The sequence below is a fragment of the Cherax quadricarinatus genome, unplaced genomic scaffold (assembly GCF_038502225.1).
Source record: "Cherax quadricarinatus isolate ZL_2023a unplaced genomic scaffold, ASM3850222v1 Contig923, whole genome shotgun sequence".
NCBI classification, from domain to species: domain Eukaryota; kingdom Metazoa; phylum Arthropoda; class Malacostraca; order Decapoda; family Parastacidae; genus Cherax; species Cherax quadricarinatus.
The window spans coordinates 19,077-41,786 of record NW_027195949.1 but is presented as its reverse complement, the minus strand read 5'-3'; the positions used below and the strand labels follow the sequence as shown (position 1 = coordinate 41,786).

At 53.3% G+C, this 22,710-nt stretch overlaps 1 long non-coding RNA gene across 1 annotated transcript in view; it reads left to right on the top strand.

Annotated features, from left to right (window-relative positions):
- The window catches only part of LOC138851538 (uncharacterized), a 58,798-nt gene that overhangs the window by 23,742 nt on the left and 12,346 nt on the right, over positions 1 to 22,710 (top strand). The window contains exon 2 of the long non-coding RNA XR_011391271.1: positions 2,402 to 3,330. This is a non-coding gene — a long non-coding RNA (uncharacterized lncRNA). The remainder of the gene's footprint in view (positions 1 to 2,401; positions 3,331 to 22,710) is intronic.

Here is a 22,710-nt window from a genome sequence, read left to right as displayed (position 1 = left end):
ACGAAGGAACACTGCAGAAGGCCTACTGGCCCATGCGAGGCAGGTCCAAGTCTCCTACCGGCTTAAGCCAATGCACCCAACCTAGTCAGGTCAGGTCACATTGACTTAAGGGAGGAACACGGCAACCGACCTGGTAGCACAAGCTATCAGGTCTAACTCACACCCACCCACATCCACTCATGTATTTATCCAACCTATTTTTAAAGCTACACAACGTTCTGGCCTCTATAACGGTACTTGGGAGTTTGTTCCACTCATCCACAACTCTATTACCAAACCAGTACTTTCCTATATCCTTCCTGAATCTGAATTTTTCCAACTTAAAACCATTGCTGCGAGTCCTGTCTAGGCTAGATATTTTCAGCACACTATTTACATCCCCTTTATTTATTCCTGTCTTCCAGTTATACACCTCAATCATATCCCCCCTAATTCTACGTCTTTCTAGAGAGTGCAGATTCAGGGCCCTTAGTCTATCCTCATAGGGAAGGTTTCTGTGATATTGTAGGTAGATTGACCTTTCTGTGATGACGTAGGTAGATTGACCTTTGTGTGACATTGTAGGTAGATTGACCTTTCTCTGATGACATTGTAGGTAGATTGACCTTTCTGTGATGACATTGTAGGTAGATTGACCTTTCTGTGACGACATTGTAGGTAGATTGACCTTTCTGTGATGACATTGTAGGTAGATTGACCTTTCTGTGATGACATTGTAGGTAGATTGACCTTTCTGTGACGACATTGTAGGTAGATTGACCTTTCTGTGATGACATTGTAGGTAGATTGACCTTTCTGTGATGACATTGTAGGTAGATTGACCTTTCTGTGATGACATTGTAGGTAGATTGACCTTTCTGTGATGACATTGTAGGTAGATTGACCTTTCTGTGATGACATTGTAGGTAGATTGATCTTTCTGTGATGACATTGTAGGTAGATTGATCTTTCTGTGATGACATTGTAGGTAGATTGACCTTTCTGTGATGACATTGTAGGTAGATTGACCTTTCTGTGATGACATTGTAGGTAGATTGACCTTTCTGTGATGACATTGTAGGTAGATTGACCTTTCTGTGATGACATTGTAGGTAGATTGACCTTTCTGTGATGACATTGTAGGTAGATTGACCTTTCTGTGATGACATTGTAGGTAGATTGACCTTTCTGTGATGACATTGTAGGTAGATTGGCCTTTCTGTGATGACATTGTAGGTAGATTGACCTTTCTGTGATGACATTGTAGGTAGATTGACCTTTCTGTGATGACGTTGTAGGTAGATTGACCTTTCTGTGATGACATTGTAGGTAGATTGACCTTTCTGTGATGACATTGTAGGTAGATTGACCTTTCTGTGATGACATTGTAGGTAGATTGACCTTTCTGTGATGACATTGTAGGTAGATTGACCTTTCTGTGATGACATTATACGGACCTTGTATAATGTGACATGGTACCTAAATGCTCCTACCTCTCAGGTGAGTCAGTCACCTGGTTTGTGAGTCAGTCACCTGGTTTGTGAGTCAGTCACCTGGTTTGTGAGTCAGTCACCTGGTTTGTGAGTCAGTCACCTGGTTTGTGAGTCAGTCACCTTGTTTGTGAGTCAGTCACCTTGTTTGTGAGTCAGTCACCTTGTTTGTGAGTCAGTCACCTTGTTTGTGAGTCAGTCACCTTGTTTGTGAGTCAGTCACCTTGTTTGTGAGTCAGTCACCTTGTTTGTGAGTCAGTCACCTTGTTTGTGAGTCAGTCACCTGGCGTGAGTCAGTCACCTGGCGTGAGTCAGTCACCTGGCGTGAGTCAGTCACCTGGCGTGAGTCAGTCACCTGGCGTGAGTCAGTCACCTGGCGTGAGTCAGTCACCTGGCAGGCGAGAAATCAATCTTGATGATAGTGGAGTCAACTGGTGGCTCTACCTGTTCCAGCGTGGTCATGGGGAACGTAATCATATTCACCTGGAATCCAATACTTTTGGCCTCCTGTCCACTTGCCTATCCTCTATCCCCCTTTCATCCTATCTCCACTTGCATCCACGTCTTATTGTTCACCTGAAGGGCCAGGCAGGTTGTTAGTGCCAGTGCTATGCATTTTAATTGCTGATTTTCTGGTTTCCGTTAGTGCTGTTGGGGTGACATTGTCTTCCACTACTCTCTTGTGCTATCTTTATTTTCTTACACTCTTACCCACCTCTTTCTTGGCTCCTTTCCTGTTCCTGTGAATCTATCCCTGTCATCCTTCCTGTTCTTCTGTATCCCCTCCCTTTATCCTCATCCTACTATCCTCTAATGCCCTACAAGGTACTCTAAGCTTCTCAAAATCATCCGAAATTTAGATAATTTGAAATTCTTTGAAATATTTAGCTTTTGTGAACATTGATACCAATATTTCTGCTCCTGTTGTCTAGATATTGCAATGGTGGTGGATACTGTGTCCTGATGGTGGTAGGTGGATCGTGTATACCGATGGTGGTAGACACCGTGTACCGATGGTGGTAGACACCGTGTACCGATGGTGGTAGACACCGTGTACCAATGGTGGTGATGGACTCGGTGTACCGCGGTGGTAGTCTGGGTATACGAGAACACAGACGGAGGTTTCGGGTTGTTTACAGTTGAAACCGTGGTTTCCGGAGGCATCAGAGCCATTGGGGAGGCTTCTGGAAGCATCACAGCCATAGGGGAAGGCTTCTGGAGGCCACGCAGCCACAGGGGAAGGCTTCTGGAGGCCACGCAGCCACAGGGGAAGGCTTCCAGGGGCTTCCTGCTTCCTCACAAGCACAGGGAAGATTTGCAGAAACTTCCTGCTTCATCACAGCTACAGGAAGGCTTCCAGAGGCCTCGAATCCACAAGGGAAAGCATCCAGAGGCTTGCTGCTTCATCACAGCCACAGAGAAGGCTTCCTCCTTTCTCAGTCACAGGGAAGGCTTCCAGAGGCCTCACGACCAAAGAGAAGGTTCCTTGAGGCTTCCAGGGACTTCCTGCTTCCTCAGAACCACTGGGAAGGCTTCCAGGGGCTTCAGAGCCACAGGGAAGGCTTCCAGAGGCCTCGAAGCCACAGGGAAGGCTTCCAGAGGCCTAAGAGCCACAGGGAAGGCTTCCAGTGGCTTGGTACTTGCTGACAGCCACTGGATAAGATGTTCGCTTGCTTCGGGCTTAAAGCCAGACACAAAAGACTGTCACCAGCCCAGTCTGAGGTGGAACTGTGCACTCCACTGACTGGTTCACCACGCAGTACACCCGTGCACCGTACACCACACGGTACGCCCCTCCCCAGGCGTGCCTCCTTCAGGAGAAAGAAGAATAAGAGACCTTCGGAAGTACACAACTTTGACTGTAAGTAATAAACTAATATATTTTCTAATGTTAAAACCATTCTGAGTAATACAGTACTGTATTTTCTGTTATATATATATATATATATATATATATATATATATATATATATATATATATATATAAATATAAATATATATATATAGCTGTGTGTGTGTGTGTGTGTGTATGTATCACAGGATACAAAATAGAAAACAACCACAGGGGGAGTTAAATAAAACCTCTAGGCCTTTCGTGTTGCAATGAAACCATCATCAGGAGCTTGCAATGTTGCTGACAGTTCAGGAAGGTCCTTGAATTATATGCAACCTTATAAAGTGATTTTGTTGCAATGTGTTGTGTTTATGGGCAGTGCGTGCCCCTTGCCTACCCTGAGGGGCAGGGTGGTAGTGTAGACGTTCGTAGACGTCTGGGTACGTTGGTAAGTGACGTATAACGTCACCTGTGGAGGGTGTGGACGATATATATAGCTGGTGACATGAGATGCTTGCGGAGGCTGTTCCACTCATCTCCCACTCATCTCCCACCCACTGTACTCCCACCTTGATAGTGTAAGTGTTGCTGCACCTCTCTCATAACCCACCCCCCTCTCAGAACCCACCCTTATAGCGCCCACACCTCTCAACCCACCCATGTCACGACTCTTCCTCTCTCAACCTAGACAGTATTACGACCCACCTCTCTCTCTCTCCTGCCCACCTCTCTCTCTCTCCTGCCCACCTCTCTCTCTCTCCTGCCCACCTCTCTCTCTCTCCTGCCCACCTCTCTCTCTCTCCTGCCCACCTCTCTCTCTCTCCTGCCCACCTCTCTCTCTCTCCTGCCCACCTCTCTCTCTCTCTCCTGCCCACCTCTCTCTCTCTCTCCTGCCCACCTCTCTCTCTCTCTCCTGCCCACCTCTCTCTCTTGCCCACCTCTCTCTCTCTCCTGCCCACCTCTCTCCTGCCCACCTCTCTCTCTCCTCTCGCCCACCTCTCCTCTCCTCTGCCCACTCCTCTCTCTCTCCTGCCCACTCCTCTCTCTCTCCTCTCCTCCCTCCTGCCCACCTCTCTCTCCTCTCCACCTCCCTCTCTCTCTCTCCTCACCCACCTCTCTCTCTCCCACTCCCACCTCTCTCCTGCCCCTCTCTCTCTCTCCTGCCCACCTCTCTCTCCTCTCCTCGCCCACCTCTCTCTCCTCTCCTGCCCACCTCTCTCTCTCCTCCTGCCCACCTCTCTCTCCTCCTGCCCACCCTCTCTCTCCTGCCCATCTCTCTTTCTCCTGCCCACCTCTCTCTTTCTCCTGCCCACCTCTCTCTTTCTCCTGCCCACCTCTCTCTTTCTCCTGCCCACCTCTCTCTATCCTCCTGCCCACCTCTCTCTGCCCACTCTCCTCTCTCTCTGCCCACCTCTCTCTCTCTCTCTCCCTCCTCTCTCCTGCCCTCCTGCCCACCTTCCTCCCTCCTGCCCACCTGTCTCCCTCCTGCCCACCTGTCTCCCTCCTGCCCACCTCTCTCTCTCTCCTGCCCACCTCTCTCTCTCCTGCCCACCTCTCTCTCTCCTGCCCACCTCTCTCTCTCTCTCTCCTCCCCACCTGTCTCTCTCTTCTGCCCACCTCTCTCTCTCTCCTACCCACCTGTCTCTCTCTCCTGCCCACCTCTCTCTCTCTCCTGCCCACCTCTCTCTCTCTCTCTCCTGCACACCTCTCTCTCTCCTGCCCACCTCTCTCTCTCCAGCCCACCTCTCTCTCTCTCTGCCCACCTCTCTCCTCCCTCTCCCACCTCTCTCTCTACCCACCTCCTCTCTCTCCTATCCTCTCTCCCACCTACCCACCTCTCTCTCCTCCCTACCCTCACCTCTCTCTCCCTGCCCACTCCTCCTCTCCTCCCTCCCACCTCCTCTCTCTCCTGCCCCACCTCTCTCTCCCACCTCCTCTCTCTCTCTGCCCTCCTACTCCTCTCCTCTCTCCTGCCCACCTCTCTCTCCTGCCCACCTCTCTCTCTCTCCTGCCCACCTCTCTCTCCTGCCCAACTCTCTCTCTCTCTCTCTCTCTCTCTCTCTGTCTGTCTGTCTGTCTGTCTGTCTGTCTGTCTGTCTCTCTCTCTCTCTCTCTCTCTCTCTCTCTCTCTCTCTCTCTCTCTCTCTCTCTCTCTCTCTCTCTCTCTCTCTCTCTCGAGGTTTACTGTGAAGAATGATGGGGAGTGTAGGATGGTAGGAGAGCCTTGTGGTTTACTATGGTGGTACTGGTCTTGAGTTAAAGTGGGTTAATGTAGGTGTGTTGACCTGAGGGAGTCTCAGGTGGGTTGTCTCGGTGGGTGGGTGAGGGTAGTGACCTTTCAAGTGGGTGGGTGGGTTGTGTAGGTGGGGGTGGGTCAGTGAATGGGTGGGTGGGTTGGGTGTGTGGGGTGGGGTCAATGAGTGAGTGGGCGGGAGTCAGTAAATGGGTGTTTAGGTGGGTGGGTGGGTTGTGTAGGTGGGGGTGGGTCAGTGAGTGGGTGGGTGGGTCAGTAAATGGGTGTTTAGGTGGGTGGGTGGGTGGGTGGTGGGGTAGGTGGGGGTGGGTGGGTAGTATGGGAGGGTGGGTGGGTCTGTAAATGGGTGTTCTAGTGATGGTGGCTGGGTGTTTAGGTGGGCGGGTGTTTTGGACATTATAATTGTCATTATTATTACTTAGGCCTATTTTACTTAGAAAATTGTACTCTAGGCCTAATTATGAATATTAATCAGGGGGCCGCGACCCCCCACTTTGAGAACCCTGAATATATACGAAATATCGTAGAAAATGGGTCTTTGGGTCCTGGAAATGTGAACGATAGAGATTATAATCTCTTCCAGTTCCTCGGATCAAACCAGGGGCGCCAGGGAGTCTTGTGAGGTGGGGTGGGGAGGGGGAGCAGGGGGGAGGGGGAGCAGGGGGTAGGGGGGAGGGGAAATTGTGTGTCTTAGCCAGGAAAAGTTATTGTAATGGTGTAAAAAAAGGGGGAGGGAGGGGTGTTTGGGGAGGTTAGGGGAGGGGTGAGAGGGGAGGGGAGGGTGAGAGGGGAGGGGTGTGAGTGAGAGAGAGGTAGGTGTGAGAGGAGGGAGGTGTGAAGAGGAGGGAGGGGGTGTGTGAGAGGAGGGTGTGTGAGAGGGAGGGTGTGTGAGAGAGGGAGGTGTGTGAGAGGAGGGTGTGTGAGAGAGGAGGTGAAGAGAGGAGTGTGAGAGGGGAGGGTGTGTGAGAGGGAGGTGTGTGTGAGAGGGATAGTGTGGAGAGTGAGGAGGTGTGTGAGAGGGAGGAGGGTGTGTGAGAGGGAGGGTGTGTGAGAGGAAGTGTGAGGGAGGGTGTGAGAGGGAGGTGTGAGAGAGGAGGGTGTGAGAGAGGGAGTGTGAGAGAGGGAGGTGTGAAGAGAGAGGGTGGAGAGAGGAGGGGTGTGTGAGAGAGGGAGGGTGTGTGAGGGAGGGAGGGGGTGTGTAGAGGGAGGGAGGGGGTGTGAGGAGAGGAGGGAGGGTGTGTGAGAGGAGGGAGGGTGAGAGAGAGGTGAGTGAGAGAGGAGGATATGTGAGAGGGAGGAGTGTGAGAGAGGAGGTGTGTGTGAGAGGGAGGTGTGTGAGAGGAGGTGTGTGAGAGAGGAGGGTGTGTGAGAGGAGGGTGTGAGAGAGGGAGGAGGAGGGGAGGTGTGAGAGGAGGGTGTGTGAGAGGAGGAGGTGTGAGAGAGGGAGGGTGGTGTGAGAGAGGGAGGGTGTGTGTGAGAGGGGAGGGTGTGTGAGAGGGAGGGGAGGGTGTGAGAGGAGGGTGGGGGTGTGAGAGAGGAGGGTGAGAGAGGGAGGTGAGAGAGGGAGGGGAGGTGTGAGAGGAGGGTGGAGAGAGTGGGGAGAGAGAGAGGTGTGAGAGAGGAGGGTGTGTGGAGAGAGGGTGTGTGAGAGAGGGAGGGTGTGTGAGAGAGAGGAGTGTGTGAGAGAGAGTGTGTGAGAGAGGAGGGTGTGTGAGAGAGGATGTGTGAGAGGAGGGAGGGTGTGTGAGAGAGGAGGTGTGAGAGAGAGGAGGGTGGGGTGTGAGAGAGGGAGGTGTGAGAGAGGGAGGGTGTGAGAGAGGAGGGTGGTGTGAGAGGGAGGGTGTGTGAGAGAGGAGGGGTGTGAGAGAGAGGGAGGGTGTGTGAGAGAGGAGGGTGTGAGAGAGGAGGGGTGAGTGTGGAGAGGAGGAGGTGTGTGAGAGGGGAGGGTGTGTGAGAGGAGGAGGGTGAGAGGAGGGTGTGTGAGAGGGGAGGGAGGGAGTGTGGTGAGAGAGGGAGGGTGTGAGAGAGGAGGGTGTGAGAGAGAGGGAGGGGTGAGTGTGAGGGAGGTGGGGAGAGAGAGGAGTGAGAGGGAGGTGTGAGGAGGGAGGAGGGTGAGGTGTGAGAGGAGGGAGGGTGTGAGAGAGGAGGGGAGGGAGAGGGTGTGAGAGGAGGAGTGAGAGAGGAGGGAGTGTAGAGAGGAGGTGTGTGAGGGAGGGTGTGAGAGAGGAGGGTGTGAGAGAGGAGGTGTGTGAGAGAGGGAGGGTGTGTGAGGAGAGAGGGAGGGGGTGTGTGAGAGAGGGAGGGTGTGTGAGAGAGGGAGGGTGTGTGAGAGGGAGGGTGTGTGAGAGGGAGGGGAGTGTAGAGAGGAGGTGTGAGAGAGGAGGGTGCTGAGAGAGGGAGGTGTGAGAGAGGGAGGGTGTTGAGAGGGAGGGTGTGAGAGGGAGGAGGGTGTGAGAGAGGGAGGGGTGTGTGAGAGGGAGGTGGTGAGAGGAGGAGGTGGAGGGAGGAGGTGTGAGAGGAGGAGTGTGAGAGGGAGGGGGAGGGGGTGTGAGGAGAGGGAGGAGAGAGGAGGGTGAGAGAGGGAGGGTGAGAGAGGGTGGAGAGAGGGAGGTGTGTGAGAGAGGGAGGTGTGAGAGAGGGTGGGTGTGAGAGGAGGGAGGGTGTGTGAGAGAGGAGTGTGAGAGAGGGTGAGAGAGGAGGGTGTGTGTGAGAGGGAGGGTGTGTGAGAGGGAGGAGGGTGTGAGAGAGGGAGGGGGTGAGAGAGGGAGGGGGTGTGAGAGAGGAGGTGTGTGAGAGGGTGAGGGAGGGTGTGTGAGAGAGGGTGGTGTGAGAGGGAGGAGGGGGTGTGAGAGGGAGGAGGGTGTGAGAGAGGGAGGTGTGATGAGGAGGTGGGTGAGAGAGGTGTGAGAGAGGAGGGTGTGAGAGAGGGAGTGTGAGAGAGGGAGGTGTGTGAGAGAGGGAGGGTGTGAGAGAGGGGAGGTGTGTGAGAGAGGGAGGGAGGTGAGAGAGGAGGTGAGAGGAGGAGGTGAGAGAGGAGGGTGTGAGAGAGGGAGGGGGTGTGAGAGAGGGAGGGTGGGGGTGTGAGAGAGGGAGGGGTGTGAGAGTAGGGGTGAGAGAGGGAGGGTGTGAGAGGAGGAGGGGTGTGTGAGAGAGGGGAGGGGGTGTGTGAGAGGGAGGTGTGAGAGAGGGAGGGTGTAGTGAGAGAGGGAGGGGGTGTGTGAGAGAGGAGGGGTGTGAGAGAGGGAGGTGAGATGAGAGGAGGGTGTGTGTAGAGAGGGAGGGGTGTGTGAGAGAGGTGTGTGAGAGAGGGAGGGGTGAGAGGGAGGTGGGGTGAGAGAGGGAGGTGTGTGTGAGAGGGAGGGTGTGTGAGAGAGGGAGGTGTGAGAGGGAGGGTGTGAGAGAGGGAGGGTGTGAGAGGAGGTGTGTGAGAGGGAGGGTGGTGTGTGAGAGGGAGGGTGTGTGTGAGAGAGGGAGGGGGGTGTGAGAGGAGGGTGTGTGTGAGAGGGAGGGGCAGAGAGAGGGAGGGGTGTGAGAGGGGGAGGTGTGTGAGGAGGGTGAGAGATGGAGTGTGAGAGGAGGGGTGGTGGAGAATGAGAGAGGAGGGTGTGAGAGGAGGGTGTGAGGAGAGGGAGGGGTGTGTGAGAGGAGGGTGTGAGAGAGGGGAGGTGTGAGAGGGAGGTGGTGTGAGAGAGGGAGGGTGTGAGAGAGGGTGGGGTGTGAGAGAGGAGGGGTGTGAGAGGGAGGGTGTGAGAGAGGGGAGGGGTGTGTGAGAGAGGGAGGTGTGAGAGAGGGAGGTGTGAGAGAGGGTGGGGGTGAGAGAGGGAGGGTGTGTGAGAGAGGGAGGGTGTGTGAGAGAGGGAGGTGTGAGAGGGAGGGGTGTGTGAGAGGAGGTGAGAGAGGGGAGGGGGTGTGTGAGAGGGGAGGAGGGTGAGAGAGGGAGGGGTGTGTGAGAGAGGAGGTGTGAGAGGGAGGTGTGTGAGAGGAGGGGTGGGGGTGAGAGGAGAGAGGAGGTGTGAGGAGGGAGGGGTGTTAGAGAGGAGGTGTGAGAGAGGAGGGTGAGAGGGGAGTGAGTGAGAGAGGAGGGGTGTGAGAGAGGTGTGTGAGAGGAGGGTGTGAGAGAGGGAGGGTGAGAGAGGGAGGTGTGAGAGAGGGAGGGGTGTGAGAGGGAGGGGTGAGAGAGAGGGTGTGAGAGAGTGTGAGAGAGGAGGTGTGAGAGGGGAGGGGGTGTGAGAGGAGGGGTGTGTGAGAGGGAGGGGTGTGAGGAGGGGGAGTGAGAGAGGGGGAGTGTGAGAGGGAGGGTGTGTGAGAGGAGGGTGGGTGTGAGAGAGGGAGGTGATGAGAGGGGGTGTGTGAGGGAGGGGAGGAGGTGTGTGAGAGAGGGAGGGGGGTGAGAGAGGGGAGGGTGTGAGAGAGGGAGGGGTGTGGAGAGGAGGAGGTGTGAGAGAGGAGGCAGTGAGAGAGGGTGTGGAGAGAGGGAGGGTGTGAGAGAGGGAGGGGGTGAGAGAGGGGTGAGAGGGAGGGTGTGAGAGAGGGGAGGGGTGTGTGAGAGGGAGGGGTGTGTGAGAGAGGGTGTGAGAGGAGGGTGTGGTGAGAGGGAGGGGTGTAGAGAGGAGAGAGGGGGTGTAGTGAGAGGGAGGGTGTGTGAGAGGGAGGGTGGTGTGAGAGGGAGGGTGTGTGAGAGGAGGGAGGGGTGTGTGTGAGAGGGAGGGCGTGTGAGAGAGGAGGGGTGAGAGTGGGAGGGCGTGTGAGAGAGGAGGGAGTGAGGAGGGGTGGAGAGGGAGGGCGTGAGAGGGGAGGGTGTGAGAGAGGAGGGTGTGAGAGAGAGGAGGGGTGTGAGAGAGGAGGGTGTGAGAGAGGGAGGGGTGTGTGAGAGGGGAGGGAGGGTGTGAGAGGGAGGAGGGTGTGAGAGGGAGGGAGGGGCGTGTGAGAGGGAGGGGGTGTGAGGGAGGGAGGGGGTGAGAGAGGGAGGGGTGTGAGAGAGGGAGGGGGTGTGAGATGGGAGGTGTGAGAGAGGAGGGGTGTGAGGGAGGGCGAGAGAGGGAGGGGTGTGAGAGAGGGAGGGGTGTGTGAGAGGAGGGGTGAGAGGAGGGTGGTGAGAGAGGGAGGGGTGTGAGAGGAGGCGTGTGAGAGAGGAGGGGTGTGAGAGGGAGGGCGTGTGGGAGAGAGGGAGGGCGTGAGAGAGAGGGTGGGGGTGAGAGAGAGGCGTGTGTGAGAGGGGAGGGAGGGGTGTGAGAGAGAGGTGTGAGAGGAGGGTGTGAGAGGAGGCGTGTGAGAGAGGGAGGGGAGGAGAGAGGGAGGGTGTGTGAGAGGGGAGGGCGTAGTGAGAGGGGTAGGTGTGAGAGAGGAGGGTGTGTGAGAGGAGGGGGTGTGTGGAGAGAGGAAGGGGAGGGGTGTGAGAGAGGGAGGGGTGTGTAGAGAGGGAGGGTGTGTGTGAGAGGGAGGGTGTGTGTGAGAGGGAGTGAGAGGGGAGGTGTGAGAGGGAGGGGTGTGTGAGAGGGAGGGGTGTGTGAGAGAGGTGTGAAGAGGGGTGAGAGAGGAGGAGTGAGAGGAGGGTGTGTGAGAGAGGAGGGTGAGAGAGGAGGGAGTGTGTAGAGAGAGAGGGTGTGTGAGAGAGGAGGGTGTGAGAGGAGGGAGGGGTGTGTGAGAGAGGCGGGTGTGAGAGGAGGTGAGAGAGGAGGTGTGTGAGAGAGGGAGTGTGAGAGAGGGAGGGTGTGTGAGAGGAGGGTGTGTGAGAGGGGAGGTGTGTGAGAGAGGGTGTGTGAGAGAGGAGGAGGGGTGAGAGAGGGAGGGTGTGTGTGAGAGGAGGCGTGTGAGAGGAGGGGTGTGTGTGAGAGGAGGGTGTGTGAGAGAGGGAGGTGTGAGAGGGAGGGAGGGGGTGTGAGAGAGAGGGCGGGTGTGAGAGAGAGAGTGAGGAGGTGTGTGAGTGGAGAGGAGGGTGTGTGAGAGGGAGGGAGTGTGTGAGAGAGGAGGGTGTGAGAGAGGGAGGTGTGCGGGGAGAGGGAGGGTGTGTGAGAGAGGGAGGGTGTGTGAGAGAGGGAGGGTGTGTGAGAGAGGGCGGGGGTGGGTGTGAGAGAGGGAGGGCGTGTGAGAGAGGGAGGGGGTGTGTGAGAGGGAGGTGTGAGAGAGGGCGGAGTGTGAGAGAGGGAGGGTGTGTGAGAGAGGGAGGTGAGAGAGGGAGTGTGAGAGAGGGGAGGCGTGAGAGAGGGAGGGTGTGTGAGAGAGGGAGGGTGTGTGTGAGAGGAGGTGTGGTGAGAGGAGTGTGTGAGAGGAGGTGTGAGAGGAGGTGTGTGAGAGGAGGGACGTGTAGAGAGGGAGGTGTGTGAGAGGGAGGAGGCGGGAGAGAGAGGGAGGTTGTGAGAGAGGGAGGGTAGGGATGTAGAGACAGCAGTGGGAGGGTGTGAGAGAGGGAGGGTAGTGTGAGAGAGGAGTGTGTGAGGGTGTGAGAGGGAGGTGTGTGAGAGGAGGCGTGTGAGAGAGGAGGTGTGAGAGAGAGGGAGTGTGTGAGAGGAGGGGGGTGTGAGAGAGGGAGGGTGTGAGAGTGTGAGAGAGGAGGGGTGAGGGGGAGAGGGAGGGGGTGTGGAGAGAGGGAGGTGTGTGAGAGGGTGTGTGTGAGAGAGGGTGGAGTGTGAGGAGGGTGGGTGTGAGAGGGGAGGTGTGTGAGAGAGGTGGCAGTAGGAGGGAGGGTGTGTGATGAGAGGAGGTGTGTGTGAGAGGGAGGTTGTGTGTGAGAGAGGAGGTGAGAGAGGGAGGGTGTGAGAGAGGGAGGGGTGTGTGTGAGAGGAGGGTGTGTGGAGAGGGAGGGTGTGTGAGAGGAGGAGGGTGTGTGAGAGGAGGGGTGTGTGAGAGAGGTGGGTGTGAAGAGAGGAGGGAGGGGTGTGTAGAGAGGGAGGGGGTGTGGAGAGGGAGGGGCGTGTGAGAGAGGGGAGGGAGTGTGAGAGAGGGAGGGTGTGTGTGAGAGGGAAGGGTGGTGTGTGTGAGAGGGAGGGCGTGTGAGAGAGGGAGGGTGTGTGAGAGAGGGAGGGCGTGTGAGAGAGGGAGGGTGTGTGTGAGAGGGAGGGTGTGTGAGAGAGGGAGGGTGTGTGAGAGAGGGAGGGGGTGTGTGAGAGGGAGGGTGTGTGAGAGAGGGAGGGTGTGTGAGAGAGGGAGGGTGTGTGTGAGAGAGGGAGGGTGTGTGTGAGAGAGGGAGGGGGTGTGTGAGAGAGGGAGGGGGTGTGTGAGAGAGGGAGGGGGTGTGTGAGAGAGGGAGGGTGTGTGTGAGAGAGGGAGGGGGTGTGAGAGAGGGAGGGCGTGTGTGAGAGGGAGGGGGTGTGTGAGAGAGGGAGGGGGTGTGTGAGAGAGGGTGGGGGTGTGTGAGAGGGAGGGGGTGTGAGAGAGGGAGGGGGTGTGTGAGAGAGGGAGGGGGTGTGTGAGAGAGGGAGGGGGTGTGTGAGAGAGGGAGGGGGTGTGTGAGAGAGGGAGGGGGGTGTGTGAGAGAGGGCGGGGGTGTGTGAGAGGGAGGGCGTGTGAGAGAGGGAGGGGTGTGAGAGAGGGAGGGGGTGTGTGAGAGGGAGGGGGTGTGTGAGAGAGGGGTGTGAGAGTGGGAGGGTGTGTGAGAGAGGGAGGGGGTGTGTGAGAGAGGGGTGTGAGAGTGGGAGGGGGTGTGTGAGAGAGGGGTGTGAGAGTGGGAGGGGGTGTGTGAGAGAGGGGTGTGAGAGTGGGAGGGGGTGTGTGAGAGAGGGAGGGGGTGTGTGAGAGAGGGAGGGGGTGTGTGAGAGAGGGAGGGGGGTGTGTGAGAGAGGGAGGGGTGTGAGAGAGGGAGGGGGTGTGTGAGAAGGGAGGGGGTGTGTGAGAGAGGGAGGGGGTGTGTGAGAGAGGGAGGGAGGGTGTGTGAGAGAGGGAGGGGGTGTGTGAGAGAGGGAGGGCGTGTGAGAGAGGGAGGGGGTGTGTGAGAGAGGGAGGGCGTGTGAGAGAGGGAGGGGGTGTGTGAGAGAGGGAGGGCGTGTGAGAGAGGGAGGGTGTGTGTGAGAGAGGGAGGGGGGGGTGTGAGAGCGGGCGGGGGGGTGTGAGAGAGGGAGGGGGTGTGTGAGAGAGGGAGGGGGGTGTGTGAGAGAGGAGTGTGAGAGAGGGAGGGGGTGAGAGAGGGAGGGGGTGTGTGGGAGACGGGTGTGAGAGTGGGAGGGTGTGTGAGAGAGGGGTGTGAGAGTGGGAGGGGGTGTGTGAGAGAGGGGTGTGAGAGTGGTAGGGGGTGTGTGAGAGACGGGTGTGAGAGTGGGAGGGTGTGTGAGAGACGGGTGTGAGAGTGGGAGGGTGTGTGAGAGAGGGAGGGGGTTTGTGAGAGAGGGAGGGGGTGTGAGAGAGGGAGGGGGTGTGTGTGAGTGGGGTGTGAGAGTGGAAGGGGGTGTGTGTGAGAGGGGTGTGAGAGTGGGAGGGGGGTGAGAGAGGGAGGGGGGGTGTGAGAGAGGGAGGGGGTGTGTGAGAGAGGGGTGTGAGAGAGGGAGGGGGTGTGTGAGAGAGGGGTGTGAGAGTGGGAGGGGGGTGAGAGAGGGAGGGTGTGTGTGAGAGAGGGGTGTGAGAGAGGGAGGGGGTGTGTGAGAGGGAGTGGGTGTGTGAGAGAGGGAGGGGGTGTGTGAGGGAGGGGGTGTGTGAGAGAGGGAGGGGGGTGTGAGAGAGGGAGAGAGGGTGTGAGGGAGGGGGGTGTGAGAGAGGGAGGGAGGTGTGAGAGAGGGAGGGGGGGTGTGAGAGGGGAGGGGGGTGTGTGAGAGAGGGAGGGAGGTGTGTGAGAGAGGGAGGGGATGTGAGAGAGGGACGGGGGTGTGAGAAAGGGAGGGGTGTGTGAGGGAAGGAGGGGGTGTGTGAGAGAGGGAGGGGGTGTGTGTGAGAGAGAGAGGGGGAGAGAGAGAGAGAGAAAGGGAGGGTGTGTGTGTGTGTGTGAGAGAGAGAGAGAGAGAGAGAGAGAGGGGGGGTCTCAGAAGGTACTGAACAGTTGTCGCTAAGGGCTGCTTGCTACCCCCTCACCCCTTCACCCACTAACCCCTCGCCCCCTAACCCCTCACCCCCTAACCCCTCACCCCCACCTAGTTCAATTGTTTGCGCATCGTGACTGTCAGTGCGGCTTACCACTGTGTTAAACCTCCACCACTGTGGAACCTACAACAGGGCGATATACCTGGAGTTTCAGGGGGTCAGCGCCCCCGCGGCCCGGTCTGAGACCAGGTCTTGTATAAGATATGACCAGTCATTTGGTATACAATGTTAACTGTTTGGCCAGTTAAGATACGTCGTGGTAGCAGGTAACAACAGTGGTAGTGGTACCAGGTCTTAATAACAGCACTGGTAGTGGTACCAGGTCTTAATAACAGCACTGGTAGTGGTACCAGGTCTTAATAACAGCAGTGGTAGTGGTACCAGGTCTTAACAGCACTGGTAGTGGTACCAGGTCTTAACAGCAGTGGTAGTGGTACCAGGTCTTAATAACAGCAGTGGTAGTGGTACCAGGTCTTAATAACAGCAGTGGTAGTGGTACCAGGTCTTAACAGCACTGGTAGTGGTACCAGGTCTTAACAGCAGTGGTAGTGGTACCAGGTCTTAACAGCAGTGGTAGTGGTACCAGGTCTTAATAACAGCACTGGTAGTGGTACCAGGTCTTAATAACAGCAGTGATAGTGGTACCAGGTCTTAATAACAGCACTGGTAGTGGTACCAGGTCTTAACAGCACTGGTAGTGGTACCAGGTCTTAACAGCAGTGGTAGTGGTACCAGGTCTTAACAGCAGTGGTAGTGGTACCAGTTCTTAACAGCACTGGTAGTGGTACCAGGTCTTAACAGCAGTGGTAGTGGTACCAGGTCTTAACAGCAGTGGTAGTGGTACCAGTTCTTAATAACAGCACTGGTAGTGGTACCAGGTCTTTATAACAGCAGTGATAGTGGTACCAGGTCTTAACAGCACTGGTAGTGGTACCAGGTCTTAACAGCACTGGTAATGGTACCAGGTCTTAACAGCACTGGTAGTGGTACCAGTTCTTAATAACAGCACTGGTAGTGGTACCAGGTCTTAACAGCAGTGGTAGTGGTACCAGGTCTTAACAGCACTGGTAGTGGTACCAGGTCTTAACAGCAGTGGTAGTGGTACCAGGTCTTAATAACAGCACTGGTAGTGGTACCAGGTCTTAATAACAGCACTGGTAGTGGTACCAGGTCTTAATAACAGCACTGATCCTGGTACCAGGTTTTAACAGCACTGATCGTGGTACCAGGTCCCATTAACATCACTGGTAGTGGTACCATGTCTTAACAGCAGTGGTAGTGGTACGAGGTCCCAATAACAGCACTGGTCGTGATACCAGGTCCCAATAACAGCACTGGTCGTGGTACCAGGTCCCGATAACAGCACTGGTCGTGATACCAGGTCCCAATAACCACTGGTCGTGATACCAGATCCCAATAACGGCACTGGTCGTGATACCAGGTCCCAATAACGGCACTGGTCGTGATACCAGGTCCCAATAAGAGCACTGGTCGTGATACCAGGTCCCAATAGCGGCACTGGTCGTGATACCAGGTCCCAATAAGAGCACTGGTCGTGATACCAGATCCCAATAACAGCACTAGTCGTGATACCAGGTCCCAATGACGGCACTGGTCGTGATACCAGGTCCCAATAACGGCACTGGTCGTGATACCAGGTCCCAATAACAGCACTGGTCGTGGTAGCAGGTCCCAATAACGGCACTGGTCGTGATACCATGTCCCAATAACAGCACTGGTCGTGGTATCAGGTCCTAACAATGGCACTAGTCGTGATACCAGGTCCCAATAACGGCACTAGTCGTGATACCAGGTCCCAACAACAGCACTGGTCGTGGTACCAGGTCCCAACAACAGCACTGGTCGTGGTACCAGGTCCCAACAACAGCACTGGTCGTGGTACCAGGTCCCAACAACAGCACTGGTCGCAGTACCAGATCCCAACAACAGCACTGGTCGTGGTACCAGGTCCCAACAACAGCACTGGTCGCAGTACCAGGTCCCAAAACAGCACTGGTCGTGGTACCAGGTCCCAACAACAGCACTGGTCGCAGTACCAGGTACCAAAACAGCACTGGTCGTGGTACCAGGTCCCAACAACAGCACTGGTCGCAGTACCAGGTCCCAAAACAGCACTGGTCGTGGTACCAGGTCCCAACAACAGCACTGGTCGCAGTACCAGGTACCAAAACAGCACTGGTCGTGGTACCAGGTCCCAACAACAGCACTGGTCGCAGTACCAGGTCCCAACAACAGCACCGGTCGTGGTACCAGGTCCCAACAACAGCACTGGTCGTGGTACCAGGTCCCAACAACAGCACTGGTCGTGGTACTAGGTCCCAACATCACTACCACTGATCTGTACCCATGTACTTGACTACCACTGATCTGTACCCATGTACTTCACTACCACTGATCTGTACCCATGTACTTGACTACCACTGATCTGTACCCATGTACTGATCTGTACCCATGTACTTCACTACCACTGATCTGTACCCATGTACTTCACTACCACTGATCTGTACCCATGTACTTCACTACCACTGATCTGTACCCATGTACTTCACTACCACTGATCTGTACCCATGTACTTCACTACCACTGATCTGTACCCATGTACTTGACTACCACTGATCCCCATGTACTTGACTACCACTGATCTGTACCCATGTACTTCACTACCACTGATCTGTACCCATGTACTTCTACCACTGATCTGTACCCATGTACTTGACTACCACTGATCTGTACCCATGTACTTGACTACCACTGATCTGTACCCATGTACTTCACTACCACTGATCTGTACCCATGTACTCCACTACCACTGATCTGTACCCATGTACTTCACTACCACTTCCACTGATCTGTACCCATGTACTTCACTACCACTGATCTGTACCCATGTACTTCACTACCACTGATCTGTACCCATGTACTTCACTACCACTGATCTGTACCCATGTACTTCACTACCACTGATCTGTACCCATGTACTTCACTACCACTGATCTGTACCCATGTACTTCACTACCACTGATCTGTACCCATGTACTTCACTACCACTGATCTGTACCCATGTACTTCACTACCACTGATCTGTACCCATGTACTTGACTACCACTGATCTGTACCCATGTACTTGACTACCACTGATCTGTACCCATGTACTTGACTACCACTGATCTGTACCCATGTACTTCACTACCACTGATCTGTACCCATGTACTTGACTACCACTGATCTGTACCCATGTACTTGACACTTCGTACCACTGATCTGTACCCATGTACTTCACTACCACTGATCTGTACCCATGTACTTCACTACCACTGATCTGTACCCATGTACTTCACTACCACTGATCTGTACCCATGTACTTCACTACCACTGATCTGTACCCATGTACTTCACTACCACTGATCTGTACCCATGTACTTCACTACCACTGATCTGTACCCATGTACTTCACTACCACTGATCTGTACCCATGTACTTCACTACCACTGATCTGTACCCATGTACTTCACTACCACTGATCTGTACCCATGTACTTCACTACCACTGATCTGTACCCATGTACTTCACTACCACTGATCTGTACCCATGTACTTCACTACCACTGATCTGTACCCATGTACTCTTAAAGCTGTGTGTGTGTGTGTGTGTGTGTGTGTGTGTTTGTGTGTGTGTTTAGAGACCACTAAGTATCAGGTATCAATACTGTCACCAAATCCACCACATTAGTAGCGTGTTGCTAAACCTGGACGGGTTCCTGTCAGACTAGTGGGTATTGCATAAGTGGTGAATGAGAGGTGCACCACTTATGCGTGTTTGTAGTGTCGTTGCGCCCACCAGTGGCCGTCGTCAGTCCAATACAGAGAATACCGTCTAGTGGTAGCGTGAGTGGGGGGGTCAGTCCCCTCTTATCAGGGCTGAGGGACTGATCACCCACAACCTTTACTGTCTGCAGTGTTATTCTGTTGGACCGATGGAGCTACTGGTGGTATCCCTCACGGGGATACCTCATGAGGTATCCCTCATGGGGGATACCTCATAGGGAGGTATCCCTCACATGTATTACCTCGGGGTGTAAGGGATGTATACCTCGTATGGAGGTATCCCTTGGGGGTGAAAGGGAGGTATCCCTCACATGTATACCTTGTGTGAAGGTATCCGCCGGGTGTAAGGGGTATCCCTCAGGTGTAAGGGAGTTATCCCCTCAGGGTGGCATACCTCATATGGTGGTATCCCTCCCAGGGAGGTATTCCTCACTTCTAGGTAGACGAGGCTTGCAAGGAAACTGGCTTAGTGTCCCTCCAAGCCAGGGAATCCAACCCAGGACCTTGCAATTGCAAGCCAGTCTCAGCAGTGAGGGGTGGGCCGGCAGGTGGGCGGGTAGGGTGGGTGGGTGGGTGGTAAGCTATAAACAGAGGTGACGAGGGTGGGTTTTCCACCTGGCAACCCACACAAACAACCCACAAACCCACTTTTTGCCCACTTGTCTATTTTGGATCGCCCTTTGACACTGGAGGTGTGCGTGGTTACCCTTAGTTAAGGGGGACCCTTAGTAAGGGGGGCATCTCTTAGTGGTTACCTCTTTGGAGGTTTAAGGTTGACTTTCAGTACAAAGGTATTGTTCCTTTGGTCTCTCGTGGGAAGACTACACCTTTGGGATACCCCTTAGTGGTCACCCCTTAGTGTTCACCCCTTAGTGTTCACCCCTTAGTGGTCACCCCTTTAGTCACCCCTTAGTGGTCACCCCTTAGTGGTCACCCCTTAGTGGTCACCCCTTAGTGTTCACCCCTTAGTGGTCACCCCTTAGTGTTCACCCCTTAGTGTTCACCCCTTAGTGTTCACCCCTTAGTGGTCACCCCTTAGTGTTCACCCCTTAGTGGTCACCCCTTTAGTCACCCCTTAGTGGTCACCCCTTTAGTCACCCCTTAGTGTTCACCCCTTAGTGGTCACACCTTAGTGGTCACCCCTTAGTAGTGACTCCTTAGTGGTCACCCCTTAGTCACCCCTTAGTGGTCACCCTTAGTAGCCACCCTTTAGTCACCCCTTAGTAGTGACTCCTTAGTGGTCGCTCCTTAGTGGTCACCCCTTAGTGGTCACCCCTTAGAAGTCACCCCTTAGTGGTCACCCTTTAAGGGTTATCAAGGCTATGGCTCTTCCCTTTAACACCCTTTAAATGGCAACTATCCCCCTACCATATATCCCCGTACCATATATCCCTCTACCATATATCCCGCTACCATATATCCCGCTACCATATATCCACCTACCATATATCCCTCTACCATATATCCCTCTACCATATATCCCTCTACCATATATCCCCCTACCATATATCCCTCTACCATATATCCCTCATATATCCCTGTACCATATATCCCTCTTCCATATATCCCTCTTCCATATATCCCTCTTCCATATATCCCTCTTCCATATATCCCTCTCCTATTTATACCTCTACCATATATCCCCCTACCATATATCCCTCTACCATATATCCCCCTACCATATGTCCCTCTACCATATATCCCTCTCCTATTTATACCTCTATATATCCCTCTACCATATATCCCCCTACCATATATCCCTCTACCATATATCCCTCTATATATCCCTCTACCATATATCCCTCTACCATATATCCCTCTCCTATTTATACCTCTATATATCCCTCTGCCATATATCCCTCTACCATATATCCCTCTATATATCCCTCTACCATATATCCCTCTACCATATATCCCTCTATATATCCCTCCACCATATATCCCTCTATATATCCCTCTACCATATATCCCTCTACCATATATCCCTCTATATATCCCTCTACCATATATCCCTCTACTATATATCCCTCTACCATATATCCCTCTACTATATATCCCTCCACCATATATCCCTCTATATATCCCTCTACCATATATCCCTCTACTATATATCCCTCCACCATATATCCCTCTATATATCCCTCTACTATATATCCCTCTACCATATATCCCTCTATATATCCCTCTACCATATATCCCTCTATATATCCCTCTACCATATATCCCTCTACTATATATCCCCCTACCATATATCCCTCTACCATATATCCCCCTACCATATATCCCTCTACCATATATCCCTCTACCATATATCCCCTACTACCCTCTCCTATATATCCCCCTACCATATATCCCCCTACTACCATATATCCCTCTACCATACCCTCTATATATCCCTCTACCATACCATATATCCCCCTACCATATATCCCTCTACCCTCTACCATATATCCCTCTACCATATATCCCTCTACCATATATCCCTCTACTATATATCCCTCTACCATATCCCTCTACCATATATTCCTCTATATATCCCTCTACTATATATCCCTCTATATATCCCTCTACTATATATACCATTTATCCCTCTACCTCTATATATCCCTCTACTATATATCCCTCTACTATATATCCCTCTACTATATATCCCTCTACCATATATCCCTCTACCATATATCCCTCTTCCATATATCCCTCTACCATATATCCCTCTATATATCCCTCTATATATCCCCTACTACCCTCTATGTATCCCTCTACCATATATCCCTCTACCATATATCCCTCTACCATATATCCCTCTACCATATATCCCTCTATATATCCCTCTACCATATATCCCTCTACCATACCATATATCCCTCTACCATATCCTCTACTATATATCCCTCTACCATATATCCCTCTACCATATATCCCTCTACCATATATCCCTCTACTATATATCCCTCTACCATATATCCCTCTACCATATATCCCTCTACCATATATCCCTCTACCATATATCCCTCTATATATCCCTCTACCATATATCCCTCTACCATATATCCCTCTATATATCCCTCTACCATATATCCCTCTACTATATATCCCTCTACCATTTATCCCTCTACCATATATTCCTCTATATATCCCTCTACTATATATCCCTCTACTATATATCCCTCTACTATATATCCCTCTACTATATATCCCTCTATATATCCCTCTACCATATATCCCTCTACCATATATCCCTCTATATATCCCTCTACCATATATCCCTCTACTATATATCCCTCTACCATTTATCCCTCTACCATATATTCCTCTATATATCCCTCTACTATATATCCCTCTACCATATATCCCTCTACTATATATCCCTCTACTATATATCCCTCTACTATATATCCCTCTACCATATATCCCTCTACTATATATCCCTCTACTATATATCCCTCTACTATATATCCCTCTACTATATATCCCTCCATATATCCCTCTATATATCCCTCTACCATATATCCCTCTACCATATATCCCTCTATATATCCCTCTACCATATATCCCTCTATATATCCCTCCACCATATATCCCTCTATATATCCCTCTACCATATATCCCTCTACCATATATCCCTCTATATATCCCTCTACCATATATCCCTCTACTATATATCCCCCTACTATATATCCCTCTACCATATATCCCTCTACTATATATCCCTCTACCATATATCCCCCTACCATATATCCCTCTACCATATATCCCTCTACCATATATCCCCCTACCATATATCCCTCTACCATATATCCCTCTACCATATATCCCTCTACCATATATCCCCCTACCATATATCCCTCTACCATATATCCCTCTACCATATATCCCCCTACCATATATCCCTCTACCATATATCCCTCTACTATATATCCCCCTACTATATATCCCTCTACCATATATCCCTCTACCATATATACCTGATATATCCGTGTGTTATGAGTGTTGATGACAGACGTACAACATAATGTGGAGACTGTAGGAGTATATAGCAAAGATGAGGTAATCAGTCCCTCAGTGTAGGACTGAAGAGTCTGGAGCGGCAGGCAGGATGATGCTGGATCTGACACATGTCCAACATCTTGGTATCTTTATTGTGTAGACGTTTAGCCAATCATCGGCTTCCTCAGTCCAATACTGAGAAGGGTGGCAGATTAGCAATCAGTCCCTCAGTTTAGGACTGAGGAATCTCAAAGCTCAAGTTGCTAGAGGTGCCATAGGTGCTACAGGAGGTGCCAAAGGTTGTTATCTCCTCTCTGC